Here is a 24,333-nt window from a genome sequence, read left to right as displayed (position 1 = left end):
ATTTTTTTTTTACTCAACTATATATTTTTTCTTCACTGTAAAGCAGAGGTAAGCAAACTGCGGCCCGGGGGCCACATCCGGTCCGCCAAGTGTTGGACTAGGGTCCGCCCGTTCTTTCCAAAGTACTTCATTTCATCTTAACATCCAACCTGGCGTCATGTTGAAGGCTGCACGGCGGTCGTGAAGTTAGCGCGCAAATCACACAGCTAGGAGTCCTGGGTTCAATTCCCCTCCGGGTACTCCGGTTTCCTCGCACATTCCAAAAACATGCCAGGTTAATAAGCGACTCCAAATTGTCTATAGGTATGAATGTGAGTGTGAATGGTTGTTTGTCTATATGTGCCCTGTGATTGGCTGGCCACCAGTCCAGGGTGTACCCCGCCTCTCGGGGTATAAATTAAGTTGGTTACTTTAGGGTATGGTGAATGTGTGGCTAAAGCAGCTCTTTTTTTCTTCTTCTTCTTCATTTCGAACATGAAAAATAAATAAAAATAAATAAAAAATACCTATGCATTTTTATTTATATTGATTTTGGTTAGTTTGTTGTGCTGTTTCATGTTTGAAATAAAGAAGAAAAAAAAAAAACAATATTGATGTCCTTGCAATGTAAACATTCTCAATCCATTCTTCCAAAATACCAACTTGCATATCAAAGTTGACCCATCAGCTATAGAGGTCTGATCGGGTCTAGTCCAAAACCGCCGTCAATGGCGGGAGTTTCGTATCAGTATTGAGAGAGTAAAACATCAACGTCCTTTGAAAACCCATAATGGCTCCTTTGTTCCCCAATGTAAATAAGAGTGTGTTTACTCTTAAACGTGTGAAAAGCCAACTCAGTACACACATTAAACTGTATTTATGGAGTGTGAAAATAACACATAATTGTTAAACTATATGACGACAATGAGCCAAAAAGTCCATACACATACGCTGAAGTCTTCACCCGAGCTGGATCTTCCCGAGTAAAGTGTTTTTAGTCACTACACGCTCATTTCATCCAACACTTGAGATCACATCCTTCAGCCAGAAAGTCTAACAATTCCAAGCTTCCACCTCTATTTGACACCCCCGGCCCCACCCACCCAAAAGAACACATCACCCAGTTTCACTTGAAACCAAGCCCTTCTCAAGTGTCCCACGTTGGCTTGGAGCGAGCCATGAAATGTGCTCCTTAGGGGGTAATCGGCAACCTCCAGCAATCAAAATTCCATCTGAGTAATACTTGAGGATACTGTCTTTGGAACTACTGTATGATGAAAGGCGGAGAAAGAGAACAAGAGAGGGAAGACACACAACGAGGAAATGAAATGGGCAGCATGGAAAAAAATGAGTGGTTAAAAAAATAGCAATAATTGCAGCGAAGTGCATGACATTCTCTCCCCTTTCATCAGCCATCGAGCAAACCTGCTTTGCGTCTTTTATCACCCCCTCTGCGCCTCTTTTTCTGTCTCTTCAAAAAAAAAACAGCCAAACGGCTCCTCTGTGAATTCCGCCGTAGGGTTACCGTCACTCACGGTCCTGCAGACACAGGGCATGTTTCAGCCCATCTGCGTACCACCTTGTGTGGGGAACAATGGTAGAAGGTTTTGGATCAACTACACATGGATTCTTCCAGTAAATTACACTCAGGCTAATTACATTGTTTATAAGAAAGGAATGCACAAACATCTTTGGAAGCGTACACTTATGGAACCTGTCATTAGACACACTTTCACAGTTGAAAGAGATCCAATATAAAAGTTGGTATTAAACAACACGAAAAACAGAGAACAGTCCCGTGTTGACGCTTTTCAGCTATGCATAAATAAATGGTAATGGTAATGGTAATGGTTGTATTTCATTTGAACATGCATCAGATTACAATTAAATGCATCACATAATCAGTTCACAGTTCCACATGTCCAAAAGGAGTAGGAAGAAGCAAAGCTTATTAAATCCTACCCCTCCATGTGGTACTTTTACAATCAGTAACTGTTACATTTGTTCACTTCCTGCTTTCCATAACACAGTTGTTTTTTTTGTTTGTTTTTTTTAATAATGTACCTCGTACCGAAGTATATTTAGTTCGTCCCTGAGATCATATTTCTCCTCTCTTGTATTGGATGACATTTTTAGCTAATTGGTTATTTTTAGCCTTATGCATTATTTTAGCTGTTTGAAGATGAACTATATCACCAAGTTGAAGTATTTGTGATTTTAGAAATAAGGAGTTAGTATGTTCTGTGTAGGCGCCATTATGAATTATCCTTACTGACCTTTTTTGCAGTACATATAGCGAGTAAAGATTGCTTTTATAGTTATTAGCCCATATTTTCCACACAATAAGTAAGATATGGTAGAACCAGAGAGCAATAAAGAGTGTGGAGTGATTTCTGATTGAGAACAAATTTTTTGCTTTGTTCAATATTGAAATATTTCTTGCCACCTTATGTTGTATATTTGTAATATGAGTTTTCCAGCTCATATTTTCATCTATTGTGATCCCCAGAAATGTATTTTCCTTCACCCATCATATTTTTTCTCTCTTGTAGAGAAGTATTAGATGACATTTTTAGGTAATTGATTGTTTTTAGCCTTATGTAAATAAATACATAAATAATGATGCCATGGCCGAACAATGCAGAAGAAAAATGCATGCAAACGTAAACACATCAAATATGCAGAAAGCCCATTCTTGCCGTTGTTGTGACAGTCACAGAGCTGTGTTTTATGCCGGTACAATGGTCGCAGGTTGGGTATGTCCATGATTTCATGCTCAAACAGTCCAACCATTAATAGTTATCTTAATGAAAGGGTGTGCTCCAGCCCGCAGTGCTATCTCTGAAGCAACAGGAGCCCAAGAAACAATGCAGTGTGCAATATCACACTCTGCATCTGAGCATAAGCACCAATGGATATTCATTCAGACGATACAAAGCAGCCAGTGTCAACAAACTGTACTTGTCATGGGACAATGGTCAAAGTCCGTATGAGTAAGAGCAGAGAGCAAAGCACTCTGGTCCAGGCTGCTTAAAGACTATGTCGTAAGTTAGACATTGTCGCTTGATAACAATAAACAGCGCTGTGCTCGGGACTGGCACACACAAACACTCGAAGACCTTGTAACACTCTGGCACCGAGCAACCTGGTCTCATCTGAATTGCGGACATTATTGTCGTTCTGGTTCCATGCTAAGCAGGCAGTCGCCTCTTTTGTGGCCCGGAGCATCGCTCTGTCGTTGGCATTGCCGATTACTCCCGCCATTCTACTGCATCCACATGTTCCGACTGATAAAACCAATAAAACGCTTGCTTTTGTGCTCCCTGACGCCCAATTTGCATTCTTTATTCCGCCCCTCCTCCTTAGTCATCCAAAGTTTCAGCCTGCTGGGAGTGCTGAGTTGCTGCGTTCAAATACCCCGTGAGACCAAAAACAAACAGTTTAAGTCCATAACATGCCCGTAGTCAAGAGCAGTATTAATTATCATCCACAAAACCATTTTAGTTGAGAAATTGCATTGGGGGAATGAGTCACACATTTTCCCTCTCACACATCAACAAACACGTTCTCTGATTAAAGCTCGCTTTCAAAGCGCATCAGTTTAAAGCAAAGCTTTTTTTTGCCGAGGTATCCATGCGGCGCTGGGAGAGACCATCTGGATCGATAAACTGTTTATTATTATCATTATTATTATTAAGTACACCGCTAGGAAGCTGTTTTTTTATTTTATTCAGAGCCTAAGGGAAATATATTCACCACTTTTAATATTCAAACCTTTTCCCGGAATTTCACTTCCATATATGCCCCACTGTATTTTCCTGAGCCAGCTGTGTTTTATTCAGTATATATAAAATTACTTTTTTTTGCAAGTTTGGACCTGCATGTGTACTGCGTAAAATGAACCTTCTTTCTGAATCTATTCATAATCTCTAATATATGGACTCATTTTACACTAGGATGCTTATTTTGTCAATTATGGGCCGATAGCAAAGCCGCTGATTGTCATGCTACTTCTGGCACGAACAGTAGAGCAGTCCGGGAGCTACTTTTCTGCATCATGGAGAATGATGTAAGATGTTTGGAATACAAAGATGGAACTATACCATTTTCATTCTGGGGCAAGAAGAATGGGTCCATTGTGCTTCTTCGAATGGTCAAAAGTAAAGCTGCAACAATTAATCAATTACCCAATTTGACAACTATTTTGGTATTTGATAACTGCTTTTAATAACTGCTCATATCACCTCGTACTTCGGTACGTCACAAAAATAAAATTAAAAAAAATACTTAAACTATATTAGGAAAGCAGGAAGTGAACAAATGTAACAGTTACTAATCTGATGCATGTTCAAATGAAATAAACCCATTACCATTACCATTAAGTAGAGAGGATTTAAAGCTATTGAATAAAATAAAATAAAATAAAATAAAATAAAATAAAATAAAATAAAATAAAATAAAATAAAATAAAATAAAATAAAATAAAATAAAATAAAATAAAATAAAATAAAATTAAATAAAATTAAATAAAATTAAATTAAATTAAATTATCCTCGTTTCTGGGATGTTGCGGACCAAACATGGGTCAAACATTGGTCCATCTTAGGCAGGGGGGGTCAAAAGTGTGGCCCACCATCTGGTGTTTATTACTCTGTCTTTGGCACATTGTAGAAATAAAATGAAAACAAAAAAAAAGGCATAATGTAATGAGAAAGGTGAAATACTGATGATCAGTAGTTCCTTTGGTGCATCCATCCTAATTGATTACTCGATTAATCAAAACAGATCAAACTCAAAAAAATAATTGTTCAATCACATGTGCATTGGGTTCTTCCTTGGCACAAACACTAATTGTCATTAAATGAGTGAAACAGTTTATATTATTTTGTAAAAAAAAAAAAAAGGAATCTCAATAAAAAGTTGATACATGAAGTTGATCTGTATTGCAGTGAGTGCTACAATCAAAGAACCACAAATGGAAGTAGGAAGTATAGTCCATTGGGTACGTGAGGAAACTACATCCAAGTACGGAGGATCTCTGAGGGTCCATAATATTCAGTATCACAATAATTGACTCTTAAAGTGTAAACAACTGCAATAAAATAGTGGAAAAACTCACATATGAGTGTATTACTTTCACACATCAGTGGTACTAGCACAACTTCAAGAGGGCTTTGGAGAAGAGAACTGGGTCGTTAGTGTTTTTGTTTGTCATTCTACCGTAGCGTGCAATTCGCACACAAACACCAACTAAAAGTTGTATATTTTAAAGATGATACCCAATCTTTCCTCGCAATCAAGGCGCAGCTCTCCTGAAAGACCAATTATTATCATCTCACTACTAACTGCGCTCCTGTGTAGCTACAACACACCTCATGAATAATGCATTCTTCTCGCAGCACATTCATTTGAAAAGTATTTCTCAGAAAGAAAATCTAAGTGCTCATGACCTACACACGCTTTGAAAATGTCCCTAGCGTGCTCGAGTCCCAAGCGTTCTTAGTATGGAAATGGACGTAGCGAAAGGGAATGAAAAGCAGCGCTAATAAGCTTTCGTCGCCACACTTGCATAAAGGTCCGGCATCGGGACAGTGGGAATCTCGTTCATCCATTCATGCATCCAGCGCTGCAGCCTTCGACCTTCTCACAATAACGATTAGTTTACCCAATCTCAAATGGATAATTGCTTCGTTGTAACATTTTGACTTAAAAATAAAGGGTACCTATTGGGAGAAAATACTTGGAATTAAATATATTTTAATGCTATTATCTTATTTTCAAATATAACTCAACAAATGTACAACCAATTCTCAAAATGTTATGTTACTCAAAATTTTTTTATCAAATACATGCAAATACCGTATTTTCTGGACTTTTTTTCATAGGTTGGCTGTTCCTGCCACTTATACTCCAGAGCGACTTATACATGAAAAAACTGTTTATGTTACATAAACACTGGACACCTTTTCTGTTCATGTTTATTTTTTGTTTATTTTTTATTTTTTTTATTTTTTGCAAAAAATGCGACTTATACTCCAGTGCGACTTATGTATGTTTTTTTCTACCTAGTTATGCATTTTTGGCATTATGCGACTTATACTCCGGAGCGACTTATAGTCCAGAAAATTTGCAGATATGGTGCATGATAGATGCCGGACAGATTATCCAGTTATTGGCCCGATATGAGGAATTATATGACATTATACAAATAAATCCAATAACATAAAAAAACTCTCCAGTGAGGCTTTTACGAGATTACTCGTACCGTGCTGTAGGTCGGTTAAGGTGAGCAAATCAAGCACTCCTTTTATCCTCCCTGTGCCGTGCTGTAAATGGCCTAGCGTGAACTTCCCTGAGCTGACTTGTAAACAAATTGGCGGCTATCATGTGGGACTTCTTCTTCTGTTTCTGGGGAAGCCGGTTTGTCAAGTACACTTTGTCGAATCGACCTCTGTTTGAGTCTCTTACCTCAAATTGTGTACACAAATTATATTCATTTTCTACCGCTTAGAGGCGGGGTATACCCTGGACTGGTCGCCAGCCAATCACAGAGCACATATAGTCAAACAACCATTCACACTCACATTCATACCTATGGACAATTTGGAGTTGCTAATTAACCTAGCATGTTTTTGGAATGTGGGAGGAAACCGGAGTACCCGGAGACAAAATCGCTATAAATCCTGTAGGTTACAAATACCGTAACGTCCCTCAACATGTGTTAAAAATAATATACGACCATGGAAAGACAATGCATGTAATTGATGATGGAGGTGGGGTAAAGGCCAGCAGAATTGACCCGGTTTTTCAGAGTCCATCACCTGTGACTGTCAGTCATCGAGCACCATTCACCAAGATGGTACATTGGCCTAAGCAGGAAGCAAATTCAAGGTAAAGGACAATGAAGAACTGGATCTGAACCGACTTACTCATACCTGGCTTGGCAGAAACTTGTTTGCATCAGCTGGGAAACCAAGCAGAGCAGACAATATCGGAGACGGGGACTTTGTTTGTGCTGACTCATGGAGACGCATACCCACACGCACACACGCACAGCCAGCAGCAAATGGTGAGAACGATAACGCCAGATTGCACAGGCAGCGCTGGGCTCCGCAGAGAGTTGCGCTCGGGATGAGTGGGTTGGCTGCCCACAGGCTTAGCCCCTCAAGCGCAGGACTTCATATTGTCGGGTGAGCCAGAGAAGAAGGTTCTCATCACCTTTTGATGGGCGCCCATGTGTAATCGTACACTGCTGACTTGACTCAGCAAGGACACTGCCCCTTTTGCTGAATAGACAGTTGCCGTCCATAGATTTAGGACAAAAGTCACTTTTGTAGAGTTAGCAGGAACTTACATTGATGTTTTTTTTTTTTGCACGTACACGAGCGCCGCATTCACTTCCTGTATGCGTGCTTGCATCTGACGTAGAGTCACGAATGCCACAGCGTCCAGTGTCACAGGTTTGAAGCTTAAACTCATTAGTAATTTAAAACATTCCTCCACGTCTCCTTATATAAATTATTCACGGCTGTTTTTTTTTTTTCTTTACTTTATCAAATTTTCTTGAAACACGCTGCCATACGGTTCTACCGTATTTAACTTATGGTGTGGAAATATGGGGTAATAACTAAAAAAGCAATCTTCACTCTAAATGTAAATGTACTGCAAAAAAGGTCAGTAAGGATAATTCATAATGCCGCCTACAGAGAACATACTAAAATCTAAAATTTCTAAAATGACAAATACTTCAACTTGCTGATATAGTTCATCTTCAAACAGCTAAAATAATGCATAAGGCTAAAAATAACCAATTATCTAAAAATGTCTTCTCTACAAGAGAGGAGAAATATGATCTCAGAAGTACATTTGAAACACTTCTATGCTAGGACTACATTATGCTAGCCATAGCATTTCAGTATGTGGAATCAAACTATGGAATGGATTGAGTAAGGAAATCAAACAATGCACAACGATGAGCCAATTCAAGAAACAATACAAGCAGTTGATGTTTGCTAAATACAAGGATGAAGAGTCTTGAACCAGTCATGATGTGCTATATATATCACTATATTGACACTTACTATGGTACCCATTATGGCATTGGATGCTCATATCATCTTGTCAAATAAAACTAAAAAAATAAAAAAAAATAAAAAAAAATAAATTATATTCTGAAAGCAGGAAGTGAACAAATGTAACAGTTACTGATTGTAAAAGTACCAGATGGAGGGGTAGGATTTAATAAGCTTTGCTTCTTCCTACTCCTTTTGGACATGTGGAACTGTGAACTGATTATGTGATGCATTCAATTGTAATCTGATGCATGTTCAAATGAAATAAAACCATTACCATTACCAAATTAACCTTTTTTTAAAGGACAGAATATGATTCAAATACACATATTTATCAAGTCATGGCAAAATGGCTTACTTTTGTATAACCTTCAGTGTCGATGTGACGATTTTCTATCACAGTGAACATCACGGATTGGGTGTCGGGTTCAGTCGTAGGACAGGTATCACCCCAAGACAGAACAGATGCATATAACTTTGCGGTACTAATATTCTGCTGGACAGCAAATATATAGAATTTCATCAAAAATCTAAAAGTATCCATTTGCTGAATCAATGTTTTTTAAGATGAAAGCAAAGAGAATTCCATCAGGTCCCTCCCAGTCCGCCCGAGGTCATCAACATTACAAGGGACATTTAATAACCTCTATGAGATCACTGATGGATTTCACAAGATTCAAGTTTTGTGACTTGTTCTGTCAACACAGATTCTAAAGTCTAAATTGTTATTCCATAGTTAAAGTCGAATCTCTTCTTTCACATCCACCCTCTATTTGCCTTGGGAGTGCCAACATACCTGGCCCTTGGAGAGAGGGATGTAGGTAAATAGAAGTAGACCTCCAGGTCATGTGAACATCGTTCACATCGTTTCAAATCATTGACTCAAGTGTCATTCTCCATTAACCGCTTCATCCCTGGGCTAGATTTCTCAAAATGACATAATAAACAGGATTGATGGACGTGAAATATCCATTATGCGACCGCGTAAGTGTCCATAAAGATGGATCGGTTTACTGAATTTCTATCTAATTAAAATATTTGTATTTAGACATAAAATACTCAAACTAAACTATCTCTGCAGGAGCCTATGATAATAACAAACATCAGTGAAACTCTGATATCTGTAATATCAGTAATAATATTTTGAAATGGCTGCACGGTGGTCGAGTGGTTAGCGCGCAGACCTCACAGCTAGGACACCAGGGTTCAATTCCACCCTCGGTTTGCATGTTCTCCTCGTAGGGCCCACATTCCAAAAACATGCTAGGTTAATTGCCGACTCCAAATTGTCCATAGGTATGAATGTGAGTGTGAATGGTTGTTTGTCTATATGTGCCCTGTGATTGGCTGGTGACCAGTCCAGGGTGTACCCCGCCTCTCGCCCGAAGACAGCATACCCGCGACCCTTGTGAGGAAAAGCGGTAGAAAATGAATGAATGAATGAATGAATGCATGGCGGTCGAGTGGTTAGCGTGCAGACCTCACTGCTAGGAAACCAGGGTTCAATTCCACCCTCGGCCATCTCTGTGTGGAATTTGCATGTTCTCCCCGGTGCATGCGTGGGTTTTCTCCGGGTACTCCGGTTTCCTCCCACATTCCAAAAACATGCTAGGTTAATTAGCGACTCCAAATTGTCCATAGGTATGAATGTGAGTGTGAATGGTTGTTTGTCTATATGTGCCCTGTGATTGGCTGGCCACCAGTCCAGGGTGTACCCCGCTTCTCGCCCGAGAGACAACTGGGATAGGCTCCAGCATACCCGCGACCCTCGTGAGAAAAATGTTAGAAAATGAATGAATGAATGTAACAGCATGACTGAAAATTTGTTGCGTCTCTGAGACTGTGATGGAAATCTACATAAATACCAGATATTCGTGACTGACCAATCATCTTATTTGAGCCAAAGAATAATTTACACAAATTTTTATGCTAATTAATTTGTAATTGTGAAATATGGAGAAAAAAAAATCTCCTCCCATTCCATGTGGAAGTGGTAATTTTTGGACTTTTTTATTGTTCTAATATTATATTATTATTACATTTATTTATGTTATTTATGTTTATCAACATTCATTCATTCATTTTCTACCGCTTATCCTCATGAGGGTCGCAGGTAGTGCTGGAGCCTATCCCAGCTGTCTTCGTGGCCAGCCAATCACAGGGTACATATAAACAAACAACCCGCGACCCTCGTGAGGAAAAGCGGTAGAAAATGAATGAATGAATGAATATTTTGAAATATTTTTAAATGTAACCAATGAATGCCAGTGTTAATTTCGAAGTATCCTTCAGACCCAACATGTTTTAAAATAAATGTTCCTTTAAATTCATACAAATTAAACGGTCGTGTGGCGGTGAAGCTCCCAAGAGTCAGGGTGGGCCTCAACTTAAATCCTAAATCCCTGTCATTACTCTCAAGTGGAGGGAGTGTATGTGTGTGTGTGTATATGTGTGTGTGTATGTGTGTATATGTGTGTGTGTGTGTGTGCACGCAAGTGAGCATGTCAAGACGAAGAATAGAAAAAAAAGCTAAGGTGCATATTGTATTTATGCCTCATTGACAGTTTTTTTAGGAGCCCCTCTGGGACTAAGATAGTTTCGAAAAAGACCGACTTTCATCCCTCAGTTTCAAGATACTGTACGTACGTAGATACTGACATTTCCACTGCTGGCAAATTAATATAAGGGAGTAACATCAGTAAAGGAAAGTGCCAAAATGTATTAATTAATCTCCCAGCTGGCTTTAAGCGACTGATGAAAAGAAGCTGTACAGTTCACATAAAACTGCATAAATGAGTAAAGCTTTGCATTTGTGTGTATTAGTACATAAGTAACTGCGTGTCTATTTGAACACATGAATGTTGAATAAAAATGGCGAGTGGCGGACCGGTCTGTCAAATGCACCTGCCTGCCTGCCTGCCCGGCCCACTCACTTGATTTAGCATTTCAAAGTCCCGAGGCAGACATTTTCTTTCTCTTCTTTTGCGTCTCGACGCCCCTCATTTTCTCCCCGCCCTGTCCGGGGCCCTTGGCTCAGGAAACCTGTTATTTACTGCCAAGAGAGTTCTGTGTGCAAAGACTCGAAGCAGCACGGCTGATTGAGCAAGGGAGCAACCTGCTGCTCACGCTCGCAGAAGCTCCTACGTGGCCATCCCCAGGGGGGGGGGGTGGCGGAGATGTTTACTGCACTGCAATCACCAAGGACAGCGTGGCAAATAGACATAGACGTGCATTAGCCCTTCGACTATAAACGGCCTGTCCTGCTGGGGAACTACAACAGGAGATATGGGGACATACATACTGTAGGTTTGTGTGTGTGACACAGCAAACATCCATGGACCCATTGAGGCAAGCTGGACTTGCTAGGGAACATGACCTTCAGGGGAGAAACGTTTGAAAGGCCATTCTGAGACTCGCTGGTTTACTCCAACCACGGAGCCTTCAGATGGACTTCCCTCCATCATGGCTCCAGGAGCAATTAGTGTTTGACTGTCGATAAACAAAGGGGCTGCACGGTGTACGAGTGGTTAGCGCGCAGACCTCACAACTCGGAAACCAGGGTTCAATTCCACCCTCGGTCATCTCTGTGTGAAGTTTGCATGTTCTCCAAAAACATGCTAGGTTAATTAGCGACTCCAAATTGTCCATAGGTATGAATGTGAGTGTGAATGGTTGTTTGCTTATATGTGCCCTGTGATTGGCTGGCCACCAGTCCAGGGTGTACCCCGCCTCTCGCCCGAAGACAGCTGGGATAGGCTCCAGCACCCCCCGCGACCCTCATGAGGATAAGCGGTAGAAAATAAATGAATGTCGATAAACAACACAAAAATCTATTTTGTTCAGAAATAAATATAATAATAATATAATATTAGAACAATAAAAAGCCCAAAAATTACCACTTCCGCATGGAATGGGAGGAATATTTTTTTCCACATTTCACAATTACAAATTAATTTGCATAAAAATTGGTGTAAATTATTCTTCCCGGAGAAAACCCACACATGCACGGAGATGGCCGAGGGTGGGATTAAACTCGGGTCTCCTAGCTGTGAGTTCTGCGCGCTAACCAAATGCCCGCCGTGCAGTTCCTTCCATCATGGCTCCAGGAGGAATTAGTGTTTGACTGTCGACAAACAACACAAAACTATTTTGTTCATAAATAAATATAATAATTATATAATATTAGAACAATAAAAAGCCCAAAACCTACCACTTCCACATGGAATGGGAGGAGATTTTTTTTTTCATATTTCACAATTACAAATTAATTTGCATTAAAATTGGTGTAAATCATTCTTTGGCCCAAATAAGATGATTGGTCAGTCACGAATATCTGGTATTTATGTAGATTTCTACTGTATGTACACACACACACAAACGCAACAATTTTCAGTCATGCTGTTACATCCAATCATAGCTAATGTTAGCAGCTAAACTTTGCCGAATGTCTATTAGCTGACAACAAATACAAAACAGCTTGAAGCAACTGAGGCACAATTATAAATAACATAAATAACAAATCTAAATAAATAACAAACAATATAATTTCACAATTAAATGATTAATTTTAAAATTTTACAACTGAATCTGAAATTTTGTTGAATTATCCACGCCTCCTCTGTGTTTTGCATGCAATGTTTATTCCATTAACTTCGTGTTTTGTGTGTTTATCACCACATGACCACATCAGATGCACAAGCAGAATACCAAGCAGATGGCAACAAACATTCCCCAAGGGATGGATTTCTCAAAACATATGCTGGTTTCCAACAATAACAACAATGCAAACGCACTTAAAATGTCTTAAGCAGAACCACAGTGGAATTCCTTCTCCAAATCCCCTCCTTCCTTGCGGTAATTATAGCCTCCCAGCTGACAAAGCACAGGTCTGTTGTGTTTGTCTTTGCCTCCTCGGATACAACAGGTGAAGTGGGGCTTGCCAGGCTAGATGCCAGTCTCTTACTGGTTCTGGGAGCCAAGTATGTTTTACTCATCCTGGTTCCATAGAGACACTTGGGAGATGAGACGGCTCCGTTTATTTAGAACAGGGGTCTCAAACACGCGGCCCATGGGCCAAATGTGGCCCGCAGGACACTAGTTTGAGGCCCCCGCCTTGATATGAAAGTTTGATATGGATGCTGTATGGTATCATGTACCCAGAAAAAAATTATTACGTTTGATTAATGTTCATGTTAAAGGCTAAATAACTGTTAATAGTTATCCTCCCTATCTGTGTGGAAGTGGTAAGTTTTTGGCTTTTTAATTTTAAAGGAAATAACTTGAAGGCTACTGTTTAGGTCGCTAGCTCTCTAGTTTGCGAGTTAGCATGTGTCTCCAGACCCTGCAGTTGCGCAATATGTTGTAAATAAAAAGAGTATAAATGTGACTATAGTTGTGTTTTGTCATGTCTACAAGGCTCTAATAATGCTTTGTTCATTTTAATCTGAAAAAAATAATTTGTCTACCCACCAACTATATGTGGTTTCTTAAGTTTTTATTATTTGCTGTTTTATTATTATTATTATATTTATTTATTTATTACTGATTGATTTTCTTTATTCTTGATTTGTTTATTTTTCATCTTATTTTGTGCAGAAAAATAAAAATTAAGATATTTGAGAACAGTGGAATGTTTTATCAGAGCTTTTATTGTAGAAAAATCGGAACCAAAGCACTGAAAAAGTTTGTATATTTTTCTGTTTTTAATAAATGCATTTTTTTTTTTTTGGAAAACCTGATGTCGCCCAGTCTCACCCAGACCCTAGCTCCAGTGGCCCCCAAGTAAATTGAGTTTGAGACCCCTGATTTAGAACATTAAACTCCCTCAATCCAAAATGAATGGGTAGAAAATACCATATTGTCAGTGCATATTGACAGTTTGTACAACAGGTGATATGCTACACAAAAAAAGCATGTTCCCTGTTCACATCAACTCCGAAAAAGAGAAGTCGACTCAGTGAAGATGATTTATTTAGATGAAAATACAAAATTGAAAACTGGGTTGACTTTGGATTGAAATAAGTGTAAAAGGGGGGACGGAGAGATGGGTGTGAGAGATGAGAATGTAATGCAAGGAGGACCGGATCAATCTTTTATCACTGCAGTGTACTTTCATCCCTAATGGATCTGACATGAGCACAGCATTGCCTTCCATCCCATTGCACAGGCAGGAGAAGGCCGCGTGGAACGAGGAGTGTGAGAGTTAGACCGGCTCCGAAAAGACATCTACAGAAGTAGAGAGAGTGGTTTGAACCACATTCCCAAAATAATCACAGCCCGAAACTATGCAAACATATTATTTCATGTCCTAGCATCATCCTATTACCTCCGGCCCTGAGTGCATCTGCGGGAGTCGGTAAATATGCCTGATAAGGACCCGAGAAATGAAGTCACTTCACAGCATGAAGAATTACTTTGTGAATTTCCATCAAGACTCCCCAATGATATCGTGCCGTGTATGGCCGGGGCTTGCTTTCCTTTTCCACGTGAGCTAAATGACAGACAGGCGACACTTTAGCTTGCACATGTGAAAGAATACGACGATTAAGAGAGTATAGAAAAAACGCAGAGTGACTCTCAGAGGATACTCGGCTCTTACCAACCCCTTAAACGAGATTATTCAAGGACAATAAGAGAAGTGGAGACATGGAGGCAGATAGAAAACAAGTACTCACAAGCTTATTCTGCTGTGTGTTGGGCAACATACTGTATATAATTTGTATTTATTTAAATAATAACAATAAAAATGTTGGGAACTCAAGGTCCACTCTCAACAAGACTTGTCTATGGGAATTTTAGTTCATGGTATGACCCTGTTGACCTTTAACCCCTTTTACACCCTCTGTTAAAGACTAAATTACATACTACATTGAGGGATGGAGTCCCTCTGCCAATATTCCACCTTTGGACTTGCCGGCATGGTGAGTCGGAGATATGAAGTTCAAACTGCAGCTGTGAGGTCTGAGCGCTAAGTCTGAGCGCTAACCACTCGACCGCCGTGCAGCCTAATATAATATTAGAACAATAAAAAGGCCAAAAATTACCACTTCCACATGGAATGGGAGGAGATTTTTTTTTCATATTTCACAATTACAAATTAATTTGCATAAAAATTGGTGTAAATCATTCTTTGGCCCAGATAAGATGATTGGTCAGTCACAAATATCTGGTATTCATGTAGATTTAGGTAGATTTCTACTGTGTGTAAAAGGACACTATGTTTGTTTTTCTCCAAAAGGTGTTTAATGGGGTTAAGGTCAGGGATCTTCGAATTCTTCCACAGCAAAATTTAACCATCTTTTTTTGGACCTTGAGTCATGCTGAACAAAAAAAGGCTCTTCCCCAAACTGTGCCCACGGAGTGTAGAATTGTCCAAAATTAGTTCATTTTCAAGGATTCATTAGTTAAGAGGTCTCAATGATTTATTAATAATTTATTATATTATAAATATTATTTATTAATAATTAATAATTAATAATTTATTTATTAATAACTTAAACTGCATTAGGAAAGCATGAAGTGAACAAATGTAACAGTTACTGGTTGTAAAAGTACCAGATGGAGGGGTAGGATTTAATAAGCTTTGCTTCTTCCTACTCCTTTTGGACATGTGGAACTGTGAACTGATTATGTGATGCATTCAATTGTAATCTGATGCATGTTCAAATGAAATAAAACCATTACCATTACCATTACCATTACCATTACCATTACCATTACCATTATTAATGAAATTCACATGAATGATTGGGTAAAGCAGGGCTGTCACATACAGTAAAAATGAAGGAATCAGGGGCTCCTTTAAAGATACCAAAACCAACATCCATCCATCCGGTTCTGGGAAGCCTCACCAGGGGTGCCCAGACCCCCCCTCGCCGACAACTTTCAACTCCCGGCTGGGTCTTCCCCAAGGCCTCCACCTGCCCCAATGTGCCCTGAACATGCACCTCCTCGGGGAGGAGTCTGGGAGGTGTCCCGGGCAGGCACCCTTTTTTAGAGCAAGAACCATGGACTCTGTGTTTGCGGGTGCTGATTCTCATCCAAAGCCCCCCACGCCCCCCTTGTAATGTTGCCTAAGACATTTTGCACAGTACTTTATGTACTGTATTGTAGTAATTTACCGACACTGGCAGACAACCTTAATATTTCACCCCTGTAGGGGTGTAAATATGCTATTATAGAATGTGTCTGTCTGCGCAGGGAGGGATGAGGTGCGTAGACAGAAACAATCATGGGACGATTCAAAAGAAGAATTTGGGGTATCAATTAGATCTGCTGCATGTTCAAATGAAATAAAACCATACTGTAAATTTCCATATACAGTAAAGTCTCATTATATCGATATTCTCGGGAGTCGGAAAAAATACCGATATAACCGGACTATCCATATATCCGATACTGCGCCGAACTGCATTAAAAGTGGGCGGATCTTTGATATGGCATGTAATTTTCTCCTTGAGTTCATGGATTGCGTATCTAGCATGCTTTTGTACTACAATAAATTTTGTACTACAGTAAATAAAAATAAACTAACGCTGTAGTGATTACCGGTTACCGGGACATAATTCACCCCGGAACTATCGATAGGGAAGGTGTTGCCACCCGGAGGGGTAGGCGCGAGGGACGGGTGTTTTCCGCTGTGTGTGCTGCACTCTGGTGGTGGAAGTGTGAAAAATAAAGTTGACTGGAAGCAGCCGTTCGCCGTGTTCTTTTTTGGTATTGAAATCCTTAAGCAAAGATTGATTTAAGCTGCTTTTGTATCGATATAAGCAGACCAAATTGGCTGGCGGGAGATGAAAAGGGCATCCTAGTAACCGGATTATCATAATAACCGTGTATCGTACTAACGGAGCTAATTATATCATAAAAAAGTAGAAATTTGCCGGGAAATGAAAATAGTATCGTAATAAGTAGTAATTCGTTTTAACCGATATCGATATAACAAGACTTTACTGTACTCTAAATTCTCAAAACAGGCAAAATTTTAAGTAACAACACAAATGCTTAATATTGGGTTCATTCAGATGCAGATAACATACATACTACATATTGTATTCAGGATATGTGACACCCACAGTAAGACAGCTATCAAAAAAAAAATACAGGTGGAACAGGTTTCAATCCATATCCCAAAAAGGATGACAAAAAATATCAAACTAATACGGTGCTGAAAAACATTAAATGAGATGCTCATCAGGTACTGTATAATAATGAGCCAATGTTTAAAAATGCAGTAGTACACTACATTTGCATGATGTTGCTACTTGAAATGTGTAGCACACTAACAGTTAAGCGAGACCGGCGTACGCCGCACTGAACTCTGTCCGAGCCGCCGATGAATTAATCTTTAATCCTCCAAGTGATAAAAAGCAGCAGTCGGTGTGCGACTACAAGAAGTATGCCTGCACTTGTCTCATAGTTTTAACACGGAACGCTACCTTGCAAAAACAAAAATACACACACTTTGTGCAGGTAGTACTTCAACCCCAATTCACATACTGAAGTAAAAATCATGAGAGACACAAAGAGTAAAGTTTCACCCAAACAGGTTTGAGTTGTTTCCTACAGGAAGACTGCTTGAAGGGCATACTTGAAAGGACACAGATTAATTCCCTAAAAGTGGAATCATCTATATTAAAAAAAAAATATGTTTATGAGTTTCTGTCATGACTTTCCTAAAACACATTAAACAGCTGACTTCAGAGAAACTTCCCTGTGCCGACATTCAAACACACAAAAGCTTTTCCGGCCACTCACCAGGAAGGGGAGCTCTTTCTTCCAGACCTCACAAAATCCTTGACTTCAGACTCAGTAGCAGAGTCCTCCCGGTGTATGCAAGGCGGCGCTTGCACGCATGTGCGTAATACAGAAAGAAAGGACGCTCGGTCAAGAAGAAGAGGTCAAAGGCGGTCGTTCGGATGTGGTGACGAAGAGATATGAAGGATGTCGCTGCTTGTCAATTCTCGCTCCCGTCTGCCTCAGGAATGTTCTGCTCCTGGGTGTCTCCACCACAACCAAGATCTGAGAGCCTGGAAGAGTTTTCTGTCCCTCTCTCTCTCTCTCTCTCTCTCTTTCTCTCTGTGTGCATGTCTACACCCCTCCTCCTCTGTGTTTCTCACCCAGAGAAGAACACACCCAAGCCGTCACTCCTCCCTCTGTCATTCTCTCAGTCAGTGCTGACAGGTTAGATATAGTACCTCCCCCCTTTACAGGTAAGACTTTATTCATATTGTTACCTTGTTCTGTACCGAAATGTACATAGGAAAATGAAGTCAATATTATATACAGTACATGTAAGTACAATATACATGTACAGTATTATGCATGTAGCCAAAAGTGTTTGTATAACCTATCACCCGAGGCATAAGACATCCGCATTCTGCCTCCGGTGACGTGAGCACCTGATTATGCAAATTAATCACATGGTTTTTTTTTTTGCTTTTTTTTTTCCTGGAATGAGATCATAGTATGTACAGGTGACTAAGTGCAGAGTTAGTGGGGTCATGCCTGAGCAACGCTAATCTGACCATTCCGCTCCGTATATACGCACAACAAAAGCATTTAAAAGACACTACATCAGGGGTCTCAAACACGCGGCCCGCGGGCCAAATGTGGCCCGCAGGACACTAGTTTGAGGCCCCCGCCTTGTTATGAAAGTTTGATACGGATGCTGTATGGTGTCATGTACCCAGAAAAAAATTATTACGTTTGATTAATGTTCATGTTAAAGGTTAAATAACTGTTAATAGTTATCCTCCCTATCCGTGTGGAAGTGGTAAGTTTTTTTTTGGCTATTTAAGTTTAAAGGAAATAACTTGAAGGCTACCGTTTAGGTCGCTAGCTCTCTAGTTTGCGAGTTAGCATGTGTCTCAAGACCCTGCAGTTGCGCAATATGTTGTAAATAAAAACATTATAAATGTGACTATAGTCATGTTTTGTCATGTCTACAGGGTTCTAATTTTCTTTATTCTTGATTTGTTTATTTATTTTTCATGTTATTTTGTGTAGAAAAATAAAAAGTAAGATATTTGAGAACAGTGGAATGTTTTATCGGAACTTTTCTTGTAGAAAATCCAAAACCAAAGCAAAGTTTATTCATTTTTCTGTTTTTAATAAATGCATTTTTTTGTTCTTTTTTTGGAAAACCTGATGCGGCCCAATCTCTCCCAGACCCAGACCCTAGCTCCAGTGGCCCCCAAGTAAATTGACTTTGAGACCCCTGCCCTACATACAAATAAACAAAATGTTATATCTCACTCAGAATCTTTCTCCATTTTAAAGTGTTTGCTCCCTGACTACCGCCCAAACCTGAAACCGAACACTGGTGACTGATACCGCACCTGATACCCAAAAAATACCCACGTAACAAAAGGGCTTTTGTCTGTGGTGCATTTTAATACAAAAAAGCTATCGTCGCGGTTTACAACGTCTGTTTCCAATTTAGCAACAGACACCCGTTGCCACCCACATTGACACCATCACTAAGTGGGAGATGAATCTCCCGCAGAGACCATGGAACTCAGCCAAGTGAAACACAACACTACAGTGACACATAAAAAATCTTTGTAAATAATGTTTTCACTATATAATAAATAATAAGGGTGTAACAGCATGGCATCCCCACGGTTCGGTACTAGGGCTGCAACTAACAATTATTTTCTAGTCAATTACAGTAATATGAAGCTTATTGTTTCAGTTAAGTTGAGTAATTTGTTATTACAAATCAATATGAACCAAAAACAGAGTTAGTGATTTGGTCCACAACATATCAGAAAAGAGTTGTTTCCAAAGCTGATTTGTGTTGATATGTTTTTTTTGCCTAAAACACACAAATAGGTCTGCTTTCATGAATAACAAAGGAATTTTTTTTTTCAAAAATCACTTATTATTAGAGCTCTACTCAGTACGTACCTTTAGGTCACATAACAGTAAGCATAAAACATAGAACTGCTTATGCGTCCGAAAATGGCCCCTGGGCCGCACTTTGGATACCCTTTGTATACAGTGTTTCTTTTCAGGAACGTGAAAGCCCAACAGTCTGGCTCTCTGACGGATGAGGTCAGAGCCACTCACCAGGAAGGGGAGGTGAATCAGCAAATTTGATTTGATCGCATACAGTCCTAGCTCTCCGCTACAATCGCAAAAATTCCGGAGAGTGACCAACAGATACGCATTTTGACCACTGAACACGCCCATACGCCTCACCACTCGCCAGGCACGCACTCAGTCCTGAGCCCGGTCCCTAAAGCCTGGCCGGAGGTGCCAACGCACGCCAACAGAACAGAAGTCTCAATGACAAAAAGCTGAAATGTTGACACCAACAACTGATAATAACACAAAGCTTAGTCTTTAAATATGCGTTCAAAAACTTTCTACAATATATGTATTATTATGTATGTATGTTTACATATCAAACTAATTTAACAAAACTGAACAAAAAAATGCAAAAAAATCCAAACCTCCATAGCCCTGCATGAGAAAGTGACTTCCCCCCAGTTAAAACATAACTTAACTGAGATTAGTTGAGATAAGCCTGGAAAAGGTTCTAAAGCCATTTCTCAAGCTTCGGGACTCAAGCAAACTACAGTGAGAGCCATTATCCACAAATTCCATACATTATGGAACAGTGGTGAACCTTCCCAGGAGTGGCCGGCAGCACAAAATTCTCCAAAGGGTGCAACAACGACTCATCCAAGAGGTCACAAAAGACCCCACAATAACATGCAAAGAACTGCAGTAAGGTCAGTGTTAAGGATCATGACTCCACAATAAGAAACTGGGCAAAAAAATGGTCAAAAAAAGTTCAAAGACAAAAACCATTGCTGAACAAAAACATTCAGGGTCGTCTCAACTTTGCCAGAAAACATCCCCAAGAAAAAATGATCCCCAAGACCTTTGGGAAAAATCTGATGGGACAAAAGTTCAACTTTTTGAAAGGTGTGTGTCCTATTACATCTGGCGTGAAAATAACATTTCAGAAAAAGAACATCACACCAAGAGTAAAATATGGTGGTGGTAGTGTGATGGTCTGGAGCTGTTTTTTTTTTAGGATGTGGAAGACTTGCTGTGATAAACTGAACCAAATTTTCAACTTTTTGAAAGGTGTGTGTCCTATTACATCTGGCGTGAAAGTAACATTTCAGAAAAAGAACATCATACCAACAGTAAAATATGGTGGTGGTAGTGTGATGGTCTGGGGCTGTTTTGCTGTTTCAGGTTGTGGAAGACTTGCTGTGATAAACTGAACCAAATTTTCAACTTCTTGAAAGGTGTGTGTCCTATTACATCTGGCGTGAAAGTAACATTTCAGAAAAAGAACATCATACCAAGAGTAAAATATGGTGGTGGTAGTGTGATGGTCTGGAGCTGTTTTGCTGTTTCAGGATGTGGAAGACTTGCTGTGATAAACTGAACCAAATTTTCAACTTTTTGAAAGGTGTGTGTCCTATTACATCTGGCGTGAAAGTAACATTTCAGAAAAAGAACATCATACCAAGAGTAAAATATGGTGGTGGTAGTGTGATGGTGTGGAGCTGTTTTGCTGTTTCAGGATGTGGAAGACTTGCTGTGATAAAACTAAACCATGAATTCTGCTGTCTACAAAAAAAATAAGGAGAATGTGAGCTGAAACTGAAACAAATTTGGGTTCTGCAGCAGGACAATGATCCAAAACACACCAGGAAGTCCACCTCTGAAAAACCAAATGAAAACTTTGGAGCGGCCTAGTCAAAGTCCTGACCTGAATCCTATTGAGATGCTGTAAAATGTGTTATTGCATCTCCAGTGCAGTTTATCATATACAGTCAAAGGAGTTGCATGTATTGAGCATTCTTTGACTCCTGTGGGCCGTTTTAGTATTCTGTCTATGAAGCAATGCTTTTGGCACATCGAAGTTGTGCTGTCAGACATATCACTTAAAGAACAGTCAAGAGGAAAAGTCTCTTGAGGTATTGCTATACGAAAGGCCAAAGTGAGAAAAGGTTGTGGGTGCCATAGAGGAGTGACATTTTAAAGTACTGGAATGGTAAGCCCACTATATGGATCTTTGCACTATTAACCTTATGAAAATGATGTATGTGTTCATGATCATATCTCCACAGAATTAGCTCTTTTGTGACACTCCCAAAATTCCCTGTAATGCTTCATGAAGCAGGAATCAGAGTGTCGGGTGAGGGTGTTCTAACGTGGCGTGGAGGATTATCAGTCCGAAGCCTCCGAGAGGGTGCTGACACCTTCCAGGCATTCCTCAGGGCACCTCCCACGGCTGTGCCTGCTTCAGTGCGCACGCCTCTGTCAAACTCCGCATATCATTCCTCGTTTTCTGTGTGACTCACTAACATTCTTTTCAGCCCCTCATCCAGCCCTTCCCACTCCTCCATTCAACAGGGAAGCAAAAGAAAACAAAGACCGAAACCAATGCTTTCATAATAACTAATTCCTGATGTTGTATTACTTATCACCACAAAAAAGTATCTATAATAGAAGCCCAAGAAACAGTTCATCCCATAACAAATGATGGGTATACTACGTGACTGACAGTTTGTATCTGTTGGTAATAAAAAATCTAAAGGTCAGCTTTGGCATCCCACAGGGTTCCGTCCTCATACCTGTAATGTTAGCCTTTATTGTCCATATTTTTCTGTGTGTTTTAGCCTCTCATTTACATGCAAATTGAGGTTTTTGGCCTGACAGCAAATGTCGGTGAACAACAAAGACAGATGACGTAATGACGTAACAGTCATGTGCCGTTATTTCTACATTAGATATGTATAATCGAATGTTTGTAATAACAAACATAACTAATTCCTGATGTTGTATTACTTATCACTACAAAAAAGAATCCATCTATAATAGAAGCCCAAGAAACAGTTCATCCCATAACAAATGGTGGGTATACTACATGACTGACAGTTTGTATCTGTTGGTAAAAAAAAAATCTATACACCTGAAGGTCAGCTTTGGCATCCCACAGGGTTCCGTCCTCATACCTGTAATGTTCAGCCTTTATTGTCCATATTTTTCTGTGTGTTTTAGCTCTCATTTACATGCAAATTGAGGTTTTTGGCCTTACAGCAAATGTCGGTGAACAACAAAGACAGATGACGTAATGACGTAACAGTCATGTGCCGTTATTTCTACATTAGATATGTATAATCGAATGTTTGTTTTGTAATAACAAACATAACTAATTCCTGATGTTGTATTACTTATCGCTACAAAAAAAAGAATGTATATATAATAGAAGCAGTCCATCCCATAACAAATGATATACTACGCAGTGGTGAGCAATCCATAACTCCGCAAGAAGTAAGTGTGAAGAAGGCTTTTTCAGAGTGACTGACAGTTTGTATCTGTTGGTAATAAAAAAATCTATACACCTGAAGATCAGCTTTGGCATCCCACAAGGTTCCGTCCTCAGACCTGTAATGTTCAGCCTATATTGTCCATATTTTTCTGTGTGTTTTAGCCTCTCATCTACATGCAAATTGAGTTTTTTTTAATTCCTGATGTTGTATTACTTATCACTACAAAAAAAGAATGTATCTATAATAGAAGTCCAAGAAACAGTTCATCCCATAACAAATGATGGGTATACTACGCAGTGGTGAGCAATCCATAACTCAAGTGTGAAGAAGGCTCTTTCAGAGTGACTGACTGTTTTGGTGTAGCAGGGGTTAAAAAGGTTCTGAGGAGAGTAGCAGGGAGAGGGGAATGCATGCTGATAGTGTCTTTGTTGGCCTTTATGCACCATGGATGAATAGCATTAACTTGCAGCTACGCTTTGCTTCTTCCCATCATCTCATTTGAGACCCCCACGCTAACCCCCACGTTTTCTATGTATTCAACTTTTCACAAGCTAGACAAGCCTGGATGGTAAATGAACTGGCATCAGACAACAGCAAACCTGTTTTTGGAAAACAACAAAAAGTTCTGAAAACTGATGGCATTTTTTTTTTTTTTCCCCAAGCCAGCAAAGCGAGGTAGTGATGTTTATGTGCCTCGGTATAGCAGGGCTGTCTCATTATGGTTAGACCATGGACAATGCCTCTGTTGTGTAGCTATGCCTTGTGTATCATTAGGACTTTCAGCAGGGAGGGTAATTACACTGCTCAAATGTAAATAAAGTGCATCCAACATCGAGAACAAACAAAAACTTCCCAGAATACGATTCATGTCTTGGAAGAAAATGTATTGCATAATATCTCTTGCATAAAAACAATTTCAAGGTAAATCAGAGGGCATAAAGATGGAATGGAAATTAAAAAAATAAGGTATGTATAGT

General features: G+C 39.6%; 1 protein-coding gene across 2 annotated transcripts in view; it reads right to left on the bottom strand.

The window, feature by feature from the left end:
• rassf7a (Ras association domain family member 7a) overlaps positions 1–24,333 on the bottom strand; it is a 52,171-nt gene that overhangs the window by 19,063 nt on the left and 8,775 nt on the right. Inside the window, exon 1 of one of the 2 annotated variants that reach the window (XM_058075852.2) lies at positions 17,808–18,220. The exons of the other annotated variant lie outside the window; for it this stretch is intronic. The gene's annotated coding sequence lies outside the window, so the exon portion shown is untranslated. Of the gene's footprint in view, positions 1–17,807; positions 18,221–24,333 lie in introns of those variants that run through there. 2 annotated transcript variants of the gene reach the window in all.

This window comes from Doryrhamphus excisus, linkage group LG1 (genome assembly GCF_037039965.1).
Source record: "Doryrhamphus excisus strain RoL-2023G ecotype Guam linkage group LG1, RoL_Dexc_Guam_v1.1, whole genome shotgun sequence".
NCBI classification, from domain to species: Eukaryota; Metazoa; Chordata; class Actinopteri; order Syngnathiformes; family Syngnathidae; genus Doryrhamphus; species Doryrhamphus excisus.
Note: the sequence above shows the minus strand (reverse complement) of the source record. Positions and strands in the feature narration are given on the sequence as shown.